We start from the raw sequence: 20,615 nt of genomic DNA, 5'->3' as shown, positions 1-20,615 counted from the left end.
AAGGCCTTTGACAAAATTCAACACCCCATCATACTAAAAACTCTCAGTAAACTAGGTATTGATGGAACCTATCTCAATATAATAAGAGCTAGTTATGTTAATATCATACCAATGGGACAGAAACTGGAAGCATTCCCTTTGAAAACTGGCACAATGCAAGGATGCCCTCGTCACCACTCCTATTGAACATAGTAATGGAAGTTCTGGCCAGGGCAATCAAGCAAGAGAAGGAAATAAAGGGTATTCAATTAGGAAGAGAGGAAGTCAAATTGTCACTGTTTACAGATGATGTGATGGTATATTTAGAAAACCCCATCGTCTCAGCCCAAAATCTTCTTAATCTAATAAGCAACCTCAGCAAAGTCTCAGGATACAAAATCAATGTGCAAAATCACAAGCATTCCTATACACCAATAACGGACAAACAGAGAGCCAAATCATGAGTGAACTCCCATTCGCAATTGCAACTAAGAGAATAAAATACCTAAGAATCCAACTTACAAGGGATGTGAAGGACCTCTTCAAGGAGAACTACAAACCACTGCTCAAGGAAATAAGAGAGGACACAAACAAATGGAAAAACACTCCATGCTCATTGATAAGAAGAATCAATATCAAGAAAATGGCCATATACTGCCCAAAGTAATTTATAGATTCAATGCTGTCCACATCAAGCTACCATTGACTTGCTTCACAGAATTGGAAAAAACTACTTTAATGTTCATATGGAACCAAAAAAGAGCCTGCATAGCCAAGACAATTCTAAGCAAAAAGAAGAAAGCTGGAGGCATCATGCTATCTGACTTTAAACTATACTACAAGGCTATGGTAACCAAAACAGCATGGTACTGGTGCCAAAACAGATACATAGACCAATGAAACAGAACAGAGGCCTCAGAAATAACACCACACATCTACAACCATCTGATCTTTGACAAACTTGACACAAACAAGCGATGGGGAAAAGATTCCCTATTTAACAAATGGTGTTGGGAAAACTGGCTAGTCATATGCAGAACACTGAAACTGGACCCCTGCAGAGCAAAAGAAACTACCATCAGAGTTAACAAGAAACCTACAGAATGGCGGAAAATGTTTGCAATCTTTCCATCTGACAAAGAGCTAATATCCAGAATCTACAAAGACCTTAAACAAATTTATAAGAAAAAAATAAAACAACTCCATCAAAAAGTGGGCACAGGATATGAACAGACACTTCTCAAAAGAAGGCATTTATGCAGCCAACAAACATGAAAAAATGCTCATCATCACTTGTCATGAGAGAAATGCACATCAAATCCACAATGAGATACCATCTCGTGCCAGTTAGAATGGAGATCAGTAAAATGTCAGGAAACCACAGATGCTGGAGAGGACGTGGAGAAATAGGAATGCTTTTACACTGTTGGTGGGAGTGTAAATTAGTTCAACCATTGTGGAAGACACTGTGACAATTTTTCAACGATCTAGAACTAGAAATACCATTCAACGCAACAATCCCATTACTGGGTATATACCCAAAGAATTATGTATCATTCTACTATAAAGACACATGCACATGTACATTTATAGCGGCACTATTCACAATAGCAAAGACTTGGAACCAACCCAAATGTCCACCAATGATAGACTGGATAAAGAAAATGGGGCACATATACACCATGGAATACTATGCAGCCATAAAAAGGATGTGTTCATTTCCTTTGTAGGGACATGGACGAAGCTGGAAACCATCATTCTCCACAAACTAACACAGGAAGAGAAAAACCAAACACTGCGTGTTCTCACTCATAAGTGGGAATTGAGCAATGAGAACACATGGACACAGGGAGGGGAGCATCACACACCAGGGCCTGTTAGGGGTTGGGGGGCTAGGGGAGGGACAGCATTAGGAGAAATATCTAATGTAGGTGACGGGTTGAGGGGTGCAGCAAACCACCATGGCACATGTGTACCTATGTAACAAAACTGCAAGTTCTGCACAACTACCCCAGAACTTGAAGTGTGAAAAATAAAAGATACACACAATCACACACATACACACACACACACAGAGAGAGAGAGACAGAGACAGACACAGAGACAGAGAAAGAGTTTTAAAGCCTCTGTTCTCTGTAAAAAATTCTCAGCCAATTAAATTCCTCTCTTCCAGCACCCTGTTAAGGATATGTGCTCCCTTTGTCTATTTCTCCATTTACTTCTGTCTGTCCCTCCTTTCTCTTGCCAACCCCGATGCCACGTGAGAGGACCAAAAACCTTTTTTTTTTTCCTTTGCGACAGCCTGGGATCCCATAAGGAAAACAGATAAGGCTCCACACGCTCCTTTTGGGGGGTAAAACTTCGGTGTTTCCTCACTGAACCCCAAAAGCAGCAAGTGGACAGATTCCTTTCAAGTCTAAAGCTCTACCCTCTTTCAGATGATACCCTTGACCTCTTTGGCTTTTAGATACACACATGTGTGCATGTCAATTTTATATATTATGCCTACATATATGTATATGCCTATGCATATGTCTATATATTGGCTACCCATGGTACCAAGTGAACTTAAACATTAATGAGTACTCATAAATTAAATAACCAGGTCAAATACTTTTCAAGTTCAGGAGACCTCAATAAACTATGGTAAATTCAAATACTTGAAAAGTATTGTTAAATCAAATGAAAAATGTCTGTGAAACTTAAATTAGACAGTTTGAGTCTACTGGTCAGATACTGTCTCTATCAGATGGTTTAAGGTCATTAAACAGTTACTTCTGTAATACTTTCATACCCGCTTGTCTGGGAACTTATGTCTTTAAATTTAAACATTTAGAGGTTCATGGGGAGGCCTGATTCCAGGCATTGCCCTTTGTCCTGGGCTCTACATCTGATACATATGTAAAATTACTTACCTGCTGGGTTATTCAATAATAATCAGGGCTACTGAGAGTTAACATTATAGTAAACATGTACAACTAAAACTTCTGGATACAAGAGAAATGATATGTACAAGGCATATTTAAAAAGCAACATGAGTTTCTGTAATTTACAAAAGGTCATGAAAAGAAATGGGAATGTAGGTTTTGTGAAGAAATGTACCATTGCCTAGTTTAAAAGCTATTAAGAACTGTTTTAAATTTTAAAATAAAATGAAATAACTAAGAAAAAGTGAAAAAAGAATAAAAACTTATAAAGCTTTATTAAAAATCTTACCTTGTGGTCAAACGAACCAAAATTGAATGTATTTATTTAAAAGATTTTAGGAAAATTAACTTTGGTGTTAAGAATACACCAATGTCAAGGTTAAATTTGGGAATAGGTAGTAAAAGACTTTTATTTACCTTTGGCATAAACACATAAATACAGAGGAGGGAGGGAGAGAGAGAGACGGATTCAGTTGACCTCGTGCCATCCTTATCAGTTCTCATGGTTGTTTGGGAAACCAAGCCTCATCTCCATCAAAGAGTAAAGGTTTTTGCTTTTTAAAATCTTTAATTCATCACTTTGCATAAACAAATGACCGTTATTTTACAGTGTCCTGGGTTCCTGTTGTGAGCAAGAATTTGAAACCTTGGAAATTAGAAAAACTTCCCAAATCCATTCAAATTTGGACTTTGCTCTTTTGACCTCATACCAGCTTTTTGCATATTATGGGCCCTGGAAGTCTGAGAGAGACATATTAGGCTTATTTGGTCTGTTAACATCATACAGGTAACATTGAAAAATATGAAATTGTGCTTAAACTTCTTTGCGTTATACCTGTTTAAGAGTGTTATAAATACAAGTCCCAAAATTGTATGAAATTCCTAAAATTCTAACCTGTCTTGGGATATGTTATCCATAATAATTATGATTATTATGTTAAATTGTTGTATGCCACAGAAATGACCATATCTCGTTGTCAATTGTGCCTTTCACCATGGCTATTCAAACATGTTTGTCATGAACTGATAATTCTTCTTTTACTTTGATTTTTCTCAAAAAGTAGTTTATAAGCAGCGATGGTACAAAATTCATGGTAAGGACGATGGCAAGCACTTTTTTTTTTTTTTTTTTTTGAGACGGAGTCTCACTCTGTTGCCCAGGCTGCAGTGCAGTGGTATGATCTTGGCTCACTGCAACCTCCGCCTCCCCAGTTCAAGCAATTCTCCTGCCTCAGCCTCCCGAGTAGCTGGGATTACAGGCAGATGCCATTCACTCTCGGCTAATTTTTGTATTTTTAGTAGATACGGGGTTTCACCGTGATGGTCAGACTGGTCTCGAACTCCTGACTTCGTGATGCGCCTGCCTCGGCCTCCCAAAGTACTGGGTTTACAAGCGTGAGCCACCATGCCCAGCCACAAGCACTCTTAAATAAGAGTTTTTCATAACCTTAGTGATCATACTATTAGAGTAGGAAAAACTGTTTCAGGGCTCCAATTGAAAAACAGATGTGGGCATGAGGGTTACTAACCCAACATCAAGCAGAACAACAGTTAATTACATGGGACTGAACGGACAGCAAACTAAAGATTTTTTCATGACCTTTTTTTGGTTTGTTTTGAAACGCTACTGATTCCTTTTATGATTTCCATTCCAGAGTCAAGACAGCATTTCTTTGTTTCGTTTTGAGCTATATATAGCTAACAAAACATTAGATAAAGTATACTTCTGTGAGCCAAATCTGAAGCATTTCTATTTCTTTCTGCCTCATTCCTCCAAAATTGAGAAACTTTGTGGGTATTCTTAACTCATGGCAATACAGTTACCTGCATAAGTTTGGTAAGAATGTGTTCTCTTTTGTAACAGGACATAATTTGAAACACTTCTGATTTTACCAAGGCTTTGCTAGAAAGGCATATGTTCAGATATGACCAGACTGCTTTGCAAAATTTAGGTTGACTTCATAGAGTTGATAAAAAGTCCCTTAAAAAGACTGGACTGGTACTTTGGCTAGCAGTTCCTTTACAGCATTCCTTTCCTGTGATAAGTAAAGAATGTCACTCTCTGACAGGCCCAGGAACCTCAGGTAATTTGGGGACTTTGAGAAGAGAGGAATTCTCAAAATTCATACAGATATCTACATATACAGATAAATCCTCAGATTGCCCTTATAAACTTGCGAGGCTTCTAAAAGGCCAATCTAAAGTTTCTTATAAAAAATATTTCTACAAAGCCCACTGAAAAGAGCCTATACAACCAATCATTATTCTTGCTACAGTTTCTGCCAATAATCAGGCAAAGTATAATGAGTGAAACTTGTTTTGCAAACAATTTGGCCCTACTGTGATTCATCCTTAATAAAAATGGGAAACTGGAGAGAAGAAATTCATGTTTCAAAAAAAATCTACAAAATACCTGTTACTATATTCCAGCTATGTGCACTGTTTCTCAGTTCAGATTCTTTCCCTACCATTTGGAATGAATCCTGAATTCTTTTCTGGCTACGAGTCTCCAAACGAATGATTCCAACTTTTCCCCCATTTTTACTGACTTCAGCATCCCTAAAACTAAAAGTGCTCTTCCCCCAAGGCCCTGCAAGCTGAAACTAGAAAATTTGATATACACTTTGAGAGAAATGACTGTAGCAAGCAGGATATGAACAGCTTTCAGGCTTGTTGAGGTACAGACTCGTGAAAAGGCTCACTGGAACACCTGAGGCAAACTTCACACCAGGAAGAATCTGTCCAGTTGTGACTATCTCCTCTCACTTTAGCTGAAGATGCTTCAAGCAGAGCATCTAAAAATCTCAACTGACTGCCCTCTATACTCGAAGGCTGAGTTTATACTCTGTTCTAACCATTAACTTGTGTTTGTCATTGTTCTCATAGAAATGCCTCCTACTAAATATCTGATTGCATGAATCATACATCGGACTAACTCTGGTAGAAGCCCCTCTAAAAATTTACTGTCTAAAATGAGAAACAACTGTTAACTGTCTAACTGGACTGGCCTATTTTCAATCCAGGAAGATTGGTTCAAGGCTTGTATAAGACAATCCAACAACCCAGTTTCTGCACTGTGAAACTACTCCTTGGGGGAGATTCATACTGAGACATTTGGTTGAAGCTCAGAAAACAGTAAGCCAAAACGCAGGCCTCAGAAGTAGCCGCAGAAGCACAAGTTTCTCTCTGAGCTTCTCCTGCCCTTCTGCCTCTCAGTCCCATTCTCCCCTGAGGCTAGCCATAGAAAGTAGAATCCCTCATTCCCAAGGCAAGTCTTCGAAACCAGAGACCCTGTCCCACACAGCCAGTTCATAAAAACTGAAAACATTAATCTGATTCTCCAACTCGCAAGTCTTTCTGTGTAAAACCCTGGTGGTAAAGAAATGATCTGACCTAGCTCATTTGACTGTCGGTCAAGAGATCCCCATTCCAGAGAGGGTCCTGTCCCATACCCAGGAAGAAGGACTGTGCTCAGAGAGGCCAAGCAGCGTCTAAACAGACAGGCCTTGCTGGGTTTCTCCCACTCAGTCTATTATCATTTGATCGTAGACTTTTTCCCCCATCATGTTTATACATAGCTGTCCATACTCTTTTGAGCCCAGGCGTAAAAATAGATATTTTCCCATGTGTCTTCGGCTATTAACACTAAAGGCTCCTGGGGATACACATTAAATAATTAGGTATGCCTTATGTCCTAATCATCTGCCTTTTGTGAGCTGAGTTTTCAATGAAATTAAGAAGGGCAGGGGGACCCTTGGCCACTACACTGGCAAATTGAGAAAAGTACTTAGGATTTGATCTGATGTTTCCTAGATACTTACAGTAAAGTGGAGAGAAAAGCGACAAATTAGCCAAGGAAGCACTGAGGAAAAGAAAGCCAGCACTGGATCATTCCGAAGGTACTCAGAGGATGCAGATACCTTGCTCTGGGAACAGGAGCAAGGGTGCACCTAGAAAACCATCAGCTAAAGAGGTGAGGGGCATGGGGCTCATGGATCCAATCAACCATCTCTGCAGAAGTTAGGAACTGAGATATGGGAGATATGGGTATTCAAGAACAATCTGTAGACAACTTCTTCTCTGATGACCCGGACCCATGTGCATTCCAGGGCAAGCCAACAAGTAGTTGAGAATTTTATACCAGAAAAAATGTTACCCGACTGGACTGAACAGGACACAGATGGAACGAAATGAAAGGAAGCTTTTATTAGAGTTCCCGAACTGTACAGACAAGAGTGCGACTGACTGAGGTACCCAGCTGTGACCATTTCTTCATTTTTAAGAAAGGGAAGGACTCCAAAGTTGGGTCTGAGGTTGGCATGGCTGTCACTGCCCCCATGAACTGGGGGCACGGTACTAGGGGACTGGGCCATCTCTCTCTTCCTCGCAGAAATGGAGGTCTCCTCCTGAATTCCAGGCATTTGTCCCACACCCTTGGTTTCAGAGGGATGGGCTGCAGCAGCCCAGGCTGCGGGGAGAGCTCCCACCCCTCTGCCCAAGGCTTAGGGTGTGAAGCTGTTACCCCATTGGGTCTGAAGGACAGGGCATTGAGCCCAAGTAGAATCTTTTCCACCCATAGAATGTAATGGAATTTGCCCCACTAGGTTTCAAAGGTGCTTAGGACTCCAGTAAGTTTTTCGGATTTCTTGCTTTGGGTATGATAAACCCTATCCTGTACCAGTCCCACAACTGTCTTTCAGGAGCAGATAACTTGTCTAGTTTCACTGGTGCAGCGATGGAGAGAATTTCTGCCTCAGCATGAGTCATACCTGGAGACTCACCCATTCCAGATATAGAAGACTTTCAGATGAGATGTTGGAGAGTTGATTTCACAGTGGTTTAAGCCTCTGGGAATGTTGTGATGAAATGAATGTATTTTCTATGTGAGGATATTAATTTGGGCAGGGGAGTGGATGCAGAAGATGTACTATTATGAATGGAGTTGTGTCTCCATACAATGCACATGTAGAAGTGTGCACTGGCCCCCAGTGTTTTAGAATGTGACCTGATTTGGAGAGAGTCTCTACACAGGTCATCTGGTTAAAGTGAAGGTTGTGAGGGTTGACCTTACTCAACATGATTGGTCTCTTTATAAAAAGGTGACAATTCACATCCAGAACTATGAGATAAAAAATAAATAGTGTTTAAGTCAGCCAGTCTGTGGAATACTTTTGCAGAGATGCCCTGCCCAGAGAGTAGAAATCTGACAGTCTGGCCACAGCGGCTTGCTGAGCTGCAGTGGGCTATGCCCAGCTCAAACTTCCCAGTAGCTTTGTTTACACTGTGAAGGTGAAACTGCCTACTCAAGCCTCAGCAATAGCGGACACCCCTCCACCCACCAAGCTTGAGCATCCCAGGTCGATATCAGGGTGCGGCTGTGCTGGCAGTGAGAATTTCAAGCCAGTGGATCTCAGTTTGCTGGACTTTGTGGGAGTAGAAGCCACTGAGCCGGAGCACTTGGCTCCCTGGCTTCAGCACCCCTTTCCAGGGGAGCGAATTGTTCTGTCTCGCTGGCATTCCAGGCGCCACTGGGGTATGGAAAACAAACAAACAAACAAAAACAAAAATCAAATCAAAACAAAAAAACTCCTGCAGCTAGCTCGGTGTCTGCCCAAATGGCCACCCAGTTTTCTGTTTGAAACCCAGGGCTCTGGTGGGGTAGGCACCAGGGAAAACTCCTGGTGTGTGGGTTGCGAAAACTGTGGGAAAAGCACGGATCTGGGCCAGAGTACACAGTTCTTCAGGTTCAGTCCCTCACGGTTTCCCCTGGGTAGGGGAGAAAATTCCCAAACCCCTTGCACTTCCCGGGTGAGTCGATGCCCCACCCTGCTTCGACTTGTCCTCCTTGGGCTGCACCCACTGTCCAACCAGTCCCAATGACATGAACAGGGCACCTCAGTTGCAAATGCAGAAATCATGGCCTTCTGGGTCAGTTTTCCTGGGAGCTGCAGACTGCAGTTGTTCCTGTTCAGTCATCACGCCAGCAAATCAACACGTGAGTGTATCTTAAGTATTAACATATATTGAGTTGACTTTTTACTATCCAGCTCTTTAAAAATCCTTTGAAATTTCTTCTCATTAGACTTTACCCAGGGCAAACAACTGGTATTTCTGGCTTTTGAGCTTTTGTTGTTTGCTGTGTTACTTGTAAAATAAAGTTACCTTTTCAGTTATGTTTATCCAAGATTGTGACTTAAGCAATGATGCAGGAGGTGTCTCCAAAGAGGGGGAAAGTAGTTTCACAAGATCCAGAACTGACCCAAACTACAGAGACAGCTCAAAGAGAAAAGGAAGTTTTGCTAGGTATTAACAGGACACAGCCCACATGTTTGTCTCATCAAAATTTTCTAGGGTCTTAGATTCTCAGCTATCTACACACAATAACCACATAGGCTCATGTGCCCTTGTCACAGATGGAAAAAGACAGGAAATCAAAAGCAATCCAAGGAAGAGAATGAGATCAGTATGAAATAGGTACTTCCCCAAAGTCGCACAAATTCTAAACCAAGAGGGGCTGGTTTCCTGTCCAGGAATGTAAACCATGGCATCGAGATGAAAGCACAGAATTTGAATTCAAAGGCCGCAAGGTGGAGTGGCCTTTGTTGTTATTCTCACAGGGGCAGTTTGAGCAGACACAGATGTTTAACTTTCTTTAGGTTGGACTTTTCACTCTCTTTTTGTCAAGCAAAGTTTTAAGGATAGTGGTCATACCATTACGTGTCTTTTTATATACTTTACCTTTCTATCAACTGGTTAGAATAAGAAATCTCTAAAATCCCTTTAATAAAATTGAGGCTAATTTAAAGGATCGATCTTTTGGCCATTGACAAATAGGATTCTTAATAGCATACTTAATTTCAATAGTGACTGGATGCAGTAGCCTCTTAAGAGAAGAAGTAATCCCGAAGATTCCCCATTTTCAGAGATAGCCTATGATAGCAAATGACTCCTGAGATGGCGGTTTGCCAGGACTCGCTAGCTAGACCAGTAGTCCCCAACCTTTCTGGCACCAGGGATCGGTTTCATGGAAGACGATTTTTCCACGGACTTTGGGGCATTTGGGGGATGGTTTTGGGATGATTCAAGGGCATTACATTTATTGTGCACTTTATTACTGTTATTATTACATGGTAATATATAATGAAATAATTACACAACTCATCATAATGTAGAATCGGTGGGAGGCCTCAGCTTGTTTTACTACAACTAGATGTTCTCACCTGGGGGTGATGGGAGAGGGTGACATATCATCAGGCATTAGATTCCCACAAAGAGTGTGCAACCCAACCTAAGATCCCTCGTATGTGCAGTTCACCATAGGTTTCACACTTCTATGAGACTCTAACGCTGGTGATCTGACAGAAGGTAGAACTCAGGCGGTAATTCCAGCAGTGGTGAGTGGCTGTAAATACAGATGAAGCTTCCCTTGCTCGCTTGTGCTCACCTCCTGCTGTATGGTCCGGTTCCTAACAGACCAAGGCCCTGTACCATTCCCAGGATTATGGATTGGTGATCCCTGCCATAGGCAATAAAGTTTGAGATGACAAAGCCCCTTCTGGATGGAACTTCTTGTGACAAACCCTGCTGAGAGCTTGGCACATTCGGAACAAAACAAAGTATCTCCGCTTCCCAGAGAAGAGATTTCCTACACCAGACGCCTGCTGTGACTCAAAAATCACTTCCCCTGCATGGTGGAGAGCAAGAGAGAGTGTTTCCTCTTGCTCACAAATCAAGCTCTCAAGAACACAGATCAAGATGAGAGGGAGCTTTCTCCCTGTAACCCTCTCTATGAACAACACAGAAAGACAAAGACAAAGGAATACACCATTTCTGACAGGAAAGAGATCAAACAATATGAATATTCATATCACAAAGTGGTGTAAAAGTATACCAGGGTCAGTATATCCAGGCTTGTCACACAAAGATTTTTTTCTCCCAGGCATGAAACCTTGTAGAGAAGAGAAGCAGAGGGATTTGTTTTCTACCATCTGCCCGACTGGGTTGCACCAAGAGAGAACCTGGGAGTCCGACTGGTAAGAAATTCTCACCCTTTGTCAGCTTGTCAGGTTCCTGCATTCCCTTAACTGCAGGTTCCAGAAAAGCGGACTGGCTTTGGTGACCCTGATTGCTATGCCAAACTGTGTGAAGATTTGCTGAGAAATCCACTGGTGAAAGGCAGATTCACAGGAGAAAAGGAATATAAATTTAATGTTTATACACGGCAGCCTTTGGAATAAGGGCAGAAAGATACAGAGGAAATTGCTGATTTATATGCTCAGGTTCAACAAAGTATGGGCAGCCCTGTGGAAATACGATGGGACAAAAAGGCTATGATCTAATGCCAACAGGCTAAGTGGGGAAACCTGGCAGGGCCTGTCTGTCTAGACTGCGCTTGGCCTCTCTGAGCACACGTTTCTTTCTCCTGGGTATAGGGCAGGACCGTCTCTGTAATGGCCGTCTTATGACCTACAGTCAAACAAGGTAGGGCAGTTCATCTCCATATGGCCAGTTTTACATAAAAAAAAAAAGTGGAAAAAATTTGAAAACCACTTTTAGGTTTTGTGTCTATCTTTAGAAAAAGGGCCTCTGGTTTCTAGGAGACACCTTGGGGAAGAGGGTTTCTGGTCTGTAAAGTATGCTCCAGGGACAGAATGGGACTGAGAGACAGGAGGACTGAGAAGGTCACAGAAAATCTGTTACATCTGAGACTACTTCTGAGGCCTTCATTTTGGGGTATTGTGCTCTGAGCTCCAACACTAGAAATCAGCTGCATGTGCAAGGTCATCACTTACAGTTTCCACTTTCCTCAAAAACACTAAGAACACAATACAGGCCAATTCCTGGCCACTGTAAATCCAGGATCACCTTTCCTCAAGCTTCCAATACATCTTCTGAGTTTCTGTCTGATAACTCACCACAAGCACCTTTAACACTCATAATTCTAGCAATATATTGGTGATCATCATATATGTATTCTCTAAGTCAGAGATCCTTTCTCTACAGCAAATAATTCTTTCTAAACCCTCATTTGAATTGCATTTGGCCTCCATATATCCCCAGGCTGTCTCCTTATGACACTCTAGGCTTATTGTGTAATGCATGCCAAAACGTTTCCAGCCTCAATCTTTAACTTAGTTCCAAAACCGTTTCCGCTCTTTCAGACGTGGGTTATTGAATAGCCCCACTGCATGGCAATGGAGTCCCTATTAGTTTCGTCTGTTATCCTGTCAATGTACTGCACACCTGGTGGCTTAAACAGCAGGAATTTATTGTTCACAGTTATGGAAGATGGAAGTCCAAATGAAAGTGTCAGCTGGGTTGGTTCCTTTTGAGTAGAAAGAGGGAAAGATCTCTTCCAGGGATCTCTTCTTAGCTTGTAGATGGCCCATTTCTCCCTATGGCACTTCACATTTTCTTGCCTGTACGCATGTCTCCGTGTCTGAATTTCCCCTTTTCATAGGCACAATGCATGCTAGACATTTTGGGGTAGAGCCCACCCTAATGAATGTAATTTAACTTGAGTATCCCAGTAAAGAAACAATCTTTAAGTAGAATAGAGATGAGAGGTTAGGTAGGAGTCCAATTCATGTATTTGGTGGGGCAGGGGCAACAGGGGACACACAGAACCCATAGGACACAAGAATCCTGAATTGTAGGTGTGAATATTTCCTGCCTCTTCCAGTATGTTAAGAGAACACTGGTGACTGATGAAGGGAAATAAGGTGATCCCTCCCCATGTTTTTTCAAGTCTACTTGAATGTTGAGTAATTTTATTATATATATTATATTTTTGCATATATCATGAGTGTGAAGATTTAGCATAAAGAGCCACCTCAGAAGAATCACTACTTATTTTTATTCTGGGGAATTAAACAAGCATCATGAAAAGACTTGGAAAAACATTTTTTTTCCCAAGCAGATCAGGAGAAACTACCAGAATTCAACTGCAATTCAATCCTGCTCGGTGGTGCCTTGAGTTTGTCTAAAACTTCTGGAAGCCAAAGGATCTCTGCGGACATGTGCACACTTTCCAAAGCAGATCTCTGCACATCAGAGTGAAAAAAAAAACATAATTTCTCTACAAATGACCTAATTTCTATCATGCTCATTGCTGTTGCTTCAAAATGCCAGTGTTTGTCCATACAACATTAAAAAATGCATCAGAAGCGGGCTGTAGACTTGAAGCCTGAAAGCTCAAGGCTGACTGACACTAATGAAATTTAGGAAGGAGATGGGGGAAATGGGGTTTGATGCTGAAGATCCAAGGGGAAGTAAGGACATCTGATTCTTCACTTCAGTGGGCGCAGGAGTAAAATGGACACCTAGGGAGCCTTCATGATCTGATGGTGAGGTTTACGGAAAAGGCAACCTATAAGGTAACGGCTTTACTGCTTCTGACAACAGTCAACCTAGAAAACAGATGTATTAATACGACAAACGTAACCCACCAGGTTGTTTTTCACAACAGGACCCATATTATGGAAGTCATTTAAATATCTAGGGCCCGGCATAGTGCCTGTAATGCTACCACTTTAGGAGTCCAAGGAGGGTGAATAAATTGAGTTTAGGAGTTCAAGATCAGCCCGGGGAAAATGGAGAAACCCGTCTCTACTAAAATTAAAAAAATACACACATACACACACACACACATTAGCCGGGTGCAGTGACACATGACTGTAGTCTCAGCTTCTTATGGGGCTGAGGTAGGAGAATCGCTTGAACCCAGGATATCCAGGCTACAGTGAGGCGAGATAACGCCATTGCACTCCAGCCCTGGTGACAAAGTAAGACCCTATCATAAGAAAATAAAAATAAAAAAATATATAAATATATATATTATAAAAACATATATATAACACACACACATATATGACATATACAAAGAACAAATAAATATCTTAGTATCACCCATCCACAAAATGTATTTGTTTTTGATGACATAAGTAAATCACACAGTTCAAGAAGCAACACCTCTCCAAGCTCCCTAGAAACTGAAGTTATTACTCCAACTATTTCTAATGTATCTGATTCTGTCTGTTCTTTTCCAGGTTATATTGTTTTATTTCTGGAAATACCCACCTTCAAGACTTGGAACTAACGCATCGTTGGGAGGATGGAAACGTCCAGTCAGAGGAGTCCAAGCCCCACTCTCCACTGGCTCAGTCCATGAAAGCCTTGTGGCTCCTGGGCCATGGCCATTGGCCCACAGGGCTTGTTCAAACAGCTTGGGATAAGGTCGCTCCTACAATTCTCACTCCCTAAATTCCTCCGGTGACCTGAAACCTGTCCTCTCTAGGACGCAGACATGTGTGCTGTCGTAGGCTCCATAGAGAGGGATGGATTGTCATTGGAGTGTCAGATTCTGGAGAGTCCTGAAAGAAGAGGTTGATGAGGGAATTCGGAACACTCAGGGGCCCCAAATCTGGAGGATCAGATATTGAGACCAGGTTCCAGTCAAGTGCCTATTAAGAAGTACTGACTCCCCATATTCTCCTTACTGTTACTCTGCGTGTCTGTTTATGTTTGGCCAGGGCTCCAGAAGGGAGAAAGTGTGTCTATAATGGTTAGAAACTTCATGTCACTTAAGGGCAATCACTAAGGCATGGAGAAGGATTCACCAAATGGGAGATGTCACCCTGATAGTGATAGGTCCAATGGAAAACCATTCGAGAGCCTACCACTTTGACCCAGAGAGTAAAGGACCTCTTCTTATGCACATGCCTTGTGTGTGCCACCCAGAAGTATCTCAAGAAGTGTGTCCTGAATAGGCTGCATCTCAGAAAGGCTGCTTATTCCTGAATGCTCCTCCTATTGGCCCATTGGTCACATCTGTTTGCCCCTCCCTCTGGGCTCCTGACAGGCCCTTGATGGCTTTGACACATGGAGAATGATGGACGTTAGCCTGTCCCACAGGTAACCTTTCAGAGGACTAGTGCCTCGCCTGGCTGTCTGAGAGCTCTGAGCTTCTAACTAAGAAGTCGTCCTTTCCTGCTGGAGATACCACAGTGATATGCTCTGAGGGGCCTTGGAGAGGTGCAGAGGCCCAGCTGAGCTCAGCCCTCCAGTCAGCCCCTCCAAGGTACCAGGCGTCTGGGACCTTCCCTAATGACCTTAGGTGTCGGGTGAATAAATAGCACTGACTGAGGCTCTTCTGGCTTCTACTTGTTAGGGCCACTTAAGCACAGTGGAGCCTGTCTCCTCATTGCATCATAGGTCCCATGGGTGATCCTGTGGCCTGGATCTCTCTCAAGGATCTGTGGCAGTGAAATGCCCACCTTGGAATCTCAAGGGATTCAACATCCTCTATGCGAACAAAGCTTTTCCAAGGAGGCTTGCTTGACCCGGGCTTGTTCTACAGTTCACCTTGAGGATGGCCAGTGGGTGGGTCATCTGCTACTATTTTGAGGGATCCTGGAGCCACTGTGGAATTCCCTGGGACAACTGCCTTGAGGTTTAGCTTGAACCATCCCCTCTCCACTTCCCCCCCTGTCCTGGAGCGACTATATCTCCTTACCTGAGCTCGAGAACCCACTGAGTCCTATGTCTTTGTTGCCTACAGCTTTCTGTCAAGCAGGCCTACCTCTGCTGGGTAAAAGTCACAGGGCAGGCACTCCTATTCTGGGCTCTACGTCTGTCCCTCCTGCAAACCAACCATTCACAGGCATTCACTAGAAACTTAACCTAGCATAGGACTTGATGCCTGTCAGGGCCACTTCCACATCATGAGACCTTGGTAGCGGTTGACCCAATCTGTCTGATATAATTCAAAGAAGAATCAATACCTGCGCATCCTGAAAGACAGCTAGAAGGAAAAAAGAGTGAGGACTACACTTATGTGCATTACATGCATAGCCAAGTGCCTGCCACATGGTACCCTAAGGTGCCCAATGAAAAATGGTTGCGATGGCGTTTATTGTAGTGCTGGATGCTGGAAGGTAAGGAAGGATGAGATGTGGCCCCCATCATCTGTGACATTCCAACTGAGGGGCAACTAGCACAGGCATGTTCCCCAATGACTATCAAGAGAAGACAGCATGTGATCAAGGCCACCATGCCTGCATGCTGCGGGTTCCGAGGGGAGGAAGAGGAAGAGGCAGGGTACTCACCACAGGCCTGCACCAGACACTACACTTAGCATGCTACATGGACTCTCTCTTTCCTTCCTCATCACAATCCATCTGTGGGTATGTTGCAAACAGTATGCCCATGTCACAGTTGGAGATCCTGAGACTCAAGGAGGGAGCAGTCACTCTAGGCTGGGAGGGTCAGGACATCTTCATAGGGGAGGCAGCATTTGAGCCAAGACCTGAAAAGTGAATAGGATTCAGATAGGGAGATGGTGGGCAGGGGCGAGGAGATGGTATTGGAAGCCAGGTTCCGTAGCAGTCAGGGGGAATAGTTTGCCACAAAGCCCCGAGTGGGTAGTGTACCAAGCCAGGAGCACTTTAAAGATGCTCCCCAGCAACTTTCCGTCAGGACTCACAGCAGCATTATCTCTACCGCTTCACTAACATGTGGCTCGGGGCGGGGAGAATCATCCTCTCTTATCTCACTGTCAGTCCTAAGCAAACAGATGAAGCCCAGGTAGCCAGGAGAGCGTGTTCATAGAGCTGTCTGGCACTGGATCCCACCCCCACCACCTGCGATTTCCAGAGGGCGTGAATCTCGGAATTGGGACCAGGTACAGCCGACATTCATTGGTTGCTGACTATGTATCTGGCACCCCATCTGCATCATCACCCTGGATCTTCACAAGCACCTTCTAGACCCGTATTCTACAGAGGAGGAAACTGAGGCTCAGAGAGGTCAAGCCACTTGCCCAAGGCAGTATAGCCAGTAAGAGGCACAACTGGGGTCTGAGCTCAGGTCTCCTCTGACCCCCAATCCCATGCCCTCAATGACTCTTGTTATCGAGTCAGGTCCCACTAGCTCACATGATTCCAGAGACCCAAACAGATGCTCTAATGGTGTTATGCCTCTTTCCCATGTTAATGCAGCCTAGCCACACCTGTTGTCTCCAGGAAACAAAAGCACAGGAATGTTAAAGAGAAGAAATCATGAAAAACATGCTATTAAAAGAAAATCGCTTTCACTGGCCACCAATCTTTGTGTTCCAAACCCCAAGGAATGTTTTTATTCTATCCCCAGATCGTTCCCCAGAAGAGTGGCCACACATACAGGTTTTGCCTATCGTCCCAACCCAATGATTCCTAGTGTCCCATTCACTCCAAATGCTGCCCCCACATTTATTAGACAAGAAATTATGTGCTCACCTTACCTATGAAAAGGCAAAGAAGCCTCACACATCAGGTCTTTGGCAACCCTGACACACAATGCTGAGTGAGGATCCACAGCTCTCCCAAGAGAGAGCGGGCTCCTGGAGGAAGAAATAAGGAATAAAGAGATGGGGAATATGATTTAGAGAAGATTCCTAGTACAACCCACCTTGTTTGGAACTGGAGTGGTTGCAGAACAGGAGTGGAAGAATGCGTGGAACGCAGAGCTTGCCCTACTTGAGAGTGAGCAGAGTTGAGCACTTGCTCTGCCTCATACCAAAAGGGGAAATTCAGACACAGACACATGTGTCCAGGGAAGAAAATGTGAAGTGGCATGGGGAGAAGTGGGCCATTTACAAACCAAGGAAAGATCCCTGGAAGAGATTCTTCCCTCTTACTACTAAGAAGGAACCAACCCAGCTGGCGCTTTGATTTGGACTTCCAGCCTGCCTAAATGTAAACCATAAACTTCTGCTGTTTATGCCGCCACGTTTGTGGTACTTTGTCAGAATATCCCTATCAAACTACTAGAGATTCTGTGACCAAGCAGTGGGATGATGTGATAAGGAACATCTGGAAGATTGGAAGAGGTTTTGGAACTAGGTAATGCATACAGGCTGGAAGCGTTTTGACATGCATGACACAAGAAGCCTAGAGTGTCTTTAGGAAACGCCGGGGGGAAATATGAACACCAAATGCAATTGAAACGAGGGTTAAGAAAGAATTCTTTGCTGTAGAGAAAGGATCTCTGACTTAGAGAATACATATATCATGATCACAGAAATGTTGCTAGCACTATGTGTATTAAAGGTGCTTGTGGTGTGTTTTCAGATGGAGACTAGGAAGAGGTTACTGGAAGCATGAGGAAAGGCGATCCTAGTTTTATAGTGGCAAAGGTTTGGGCTGTAAAGTGTTCTGAGTGTCTCTGAGGAAAGTAGAAATTGTAAGTGGTGAACTTGCCCATGTAGCTGATTTCTAGCATTGGAGCTCAGGGCCCAGTATCCCAAAATGAGGGCTTCAGAAGTAGTTTCAGGTGAAGAAGATTTTCTCTGACATTCTTGGTCCTCCTGTCTCTCAGTCCCATTCAGCCCCAGGGGCTAAATATAGAGACCAGAATCCCTCTTCCCAAAGGTAGGTCCTTGAAACCAGAAGCTCTTTTTTCTAAAGATAGTCACAAAACCTAGAGACGATATTGTAATGTTTTCCACATTTTCATGTAAAAACTGTCCATGAAGAAATGATCTAACCTATCTTGTTTGAATGGAAGTCACAAGACCCCCATTCCAGAGGGTGTCCTGCCCCAAATCCGGGAGGAAGGACTGTGTGATCAGATAGGGCAAGCAGAGTCTAGATGGACAGGCCTTGCAGGGTTTCCCCGACTCCGTCTATTAGCATTAGATCATAGCCTTTTTGTCCCATCATATTTCTACACAACTGTCCGTACTCCTTTGAGCCCAGGCATAAAAATAGATTGTTTCCCATGTATCTTCGGCTATTAACACTAAAGGCTCCTAGGGATACACTTCGAATGAGCTGGTATGCTTTATGTCCTATGGATCTGCCTTTTGTGACTTGAGTTTTCAGCAAAACTTAGGAGGACCAGGGGGAGTCTTGGCCAACACACTGACACACTGAGAAAAGTATTTAGTATTTAATCTGGCTACTCCTAGATGCATATAGTAAATGGGAGAGAAGAGAGAGAAATTAGCCAACGAAGCACTGAGGAGAAGGAAACCAGCACTGGATGATTCAGAAGGTACTCAAAGTATGCTGATACCTGGTCCTGGAAACAGGTGCGAGGGTGTGCCTGGAAAACTATTAGCCTAAGAGGAGAGGCATGTGTCTCACGGATCCAATCAACCATCTCAGCAGAAGTTAGGAATTCAGATATGGGAGATATGGATATTCAAGGAAGATCTGTAGACACTTTCTTGTCTGATGGGCTGGACTCATGTGAATTCCATGGAATGCCAACGATTTTTTGAGAATTTTATACCAGAAAAATGTTGCCAGACTGGACTGAACGGGGACAAAAATGGGATGAAATGAAAGGAGGCTATTGGAGTTCCTGGATTGTACCTGCAAGAAAGGGACTGACTGAGGTACCCAGCTGTGACCATTTCTTCATTTTCGAGATGGGGAAGTAGGACTCCAAAGTTGGATCAGAGGTTGGCGTGGCCTTCACTTCCCCCAAGAACCAGGGGCACATTACTAGGGGACTGGGACATCTCTCTCTTGGTCCCAGAAACGGAGGTCACCTCCTGAGTTCCAGGCATTTGTCCCACCTCCTCGGTTTCAGAGGGATGGGCTGAAGCAGCCCAGGCTGGGGGAAGAGCTCCCACCCCACTGCCCAGGGCTTAGGGTGTGAAGCTGTTACCCCACTGGGCCTGAAGGACAGACCATTGAGCCCAAGCAGAATCTTTTCCATCCTTAGAGTGTAACAGAATTTGTTCCCACTAGGTTTCAAAAGTGCTTAGGGCCCATGTACTCCAGTAGTTTTTCAGATTTCCTGCTCTTCGTTTGATAAGCCCTATTCGGTACCAGTCCCACAATTGTCTTTCAGAAGCAGATAACTTGTCTAGCTTCACAGGTGCAGTGGTGGAGAAACTTCCCATCTCAGCATGAGTCATACCTGGAGACTCACCCATTCCAGATACAGAAGATTATCAGGTGAGATATTGGAGAACTGATATTGGAGTGAGTTAAGACTTTGGGGATGTTGTGATGAAATGAATGTATTTTCTACGTGAGGATGTTAATTTGTGCCGTGCAGTGGATGCAGAGGATGTACTATTATGGATGGAATTGTGTTTCCCTACAATTCACAGGAAGAAGTCCCAGCCCCCAGTGTTTTAGAATGTGACCTTATTTGGAGAGAGTCTCTAGTCAGGTCATGTGGTTAAAGTGAATTATGAGGATTGACCCTGCCCAACAGGGTTGCTCTCCTTACAAAAAGGTGACAATAGGTATCCAGAACTGTGAGATGAAAAATACACAGTGTTTAAGTCAGATAGTCTCTGGAATATTTTTGCAGCGGCACTAGAAAACTAATAAAATACACCTCCATCAACAGCATTAAAAGCATACAACCCATCGTAGAACCAAAGAAACACACCCATCTAATCACAGGTTTCCCCTTCATCTCCCATTGAACATTCCTGGACAACTAACTCTTCCGAGTTCAGACCGGGAAACCTGATCACACATTGGGCTGTAGCTCCTTGGCTGCAGGTGACTCACTGGCTGACAGGGATCCAATGGAGCTTGCGCTGCTCCATCAGACAGCATTCCATCATCCCCAGGATGCATAGAGGCCAGGCATGAAGGTCTCAAAAAACAAAAGATTCTAGTCTGAAAAAGAGAAGAATCAGACAAATCTAAGCAAGTGGGATTCCATTTCTAGGGAACCTAGAATAGGTAATGTTCCTTAAAA

The 20,615-nt window shown here is 43.4% G+C and overlaps 1 long non-coding RNA gene across 1 annotated transcript; it reads right to left on the bottom strand.

Annotated features, from left to right (window-relative positions):
* Window positions 1–12,772: 12,772 nt before the first annotated feature.
* LOC126946080 (uncharacterized) lies at window positions 12,773–17,348 on the bottom strand. Its single transcript, XR_007722582.1, has 4 exons — window positions 17,185–17,348; window positions 16,013–16,212; window positions 13,986–14,278; window positions 12,773–13,698 (listed from the first exon to the last, which is right to left on the bottom strand). It is a non-coding gene; the product is annotated as an uncharacterized LOC126946080 (long non-coding RNA).
* Between the last annotated feature and the right edge of the window lie 3,267 nt (window positions 17,349–20,615).

The sequence above is a fragment of the Macaca thibetana genome, chromosome X (genome assembly GCF_024542745.1).
Source record: "Macaca thibetana thibetana isolate TM-01 chromosome X, ASM2454274v1, whole genome shotgun sequence".
In the NCBI taxonomy this organism is placed as follows: domain Eukaryota; kingdom Metazoa; phylum Chordata; class Mammalia; order Primates; family Cercopithecidae; genus Macaca; species Macaca thibetana.
The sequence above is the reverse complement of the archived record's forward strand: the minus strand, read 5'-3'. Positions and strand labels throughout refer to the sequence as shown.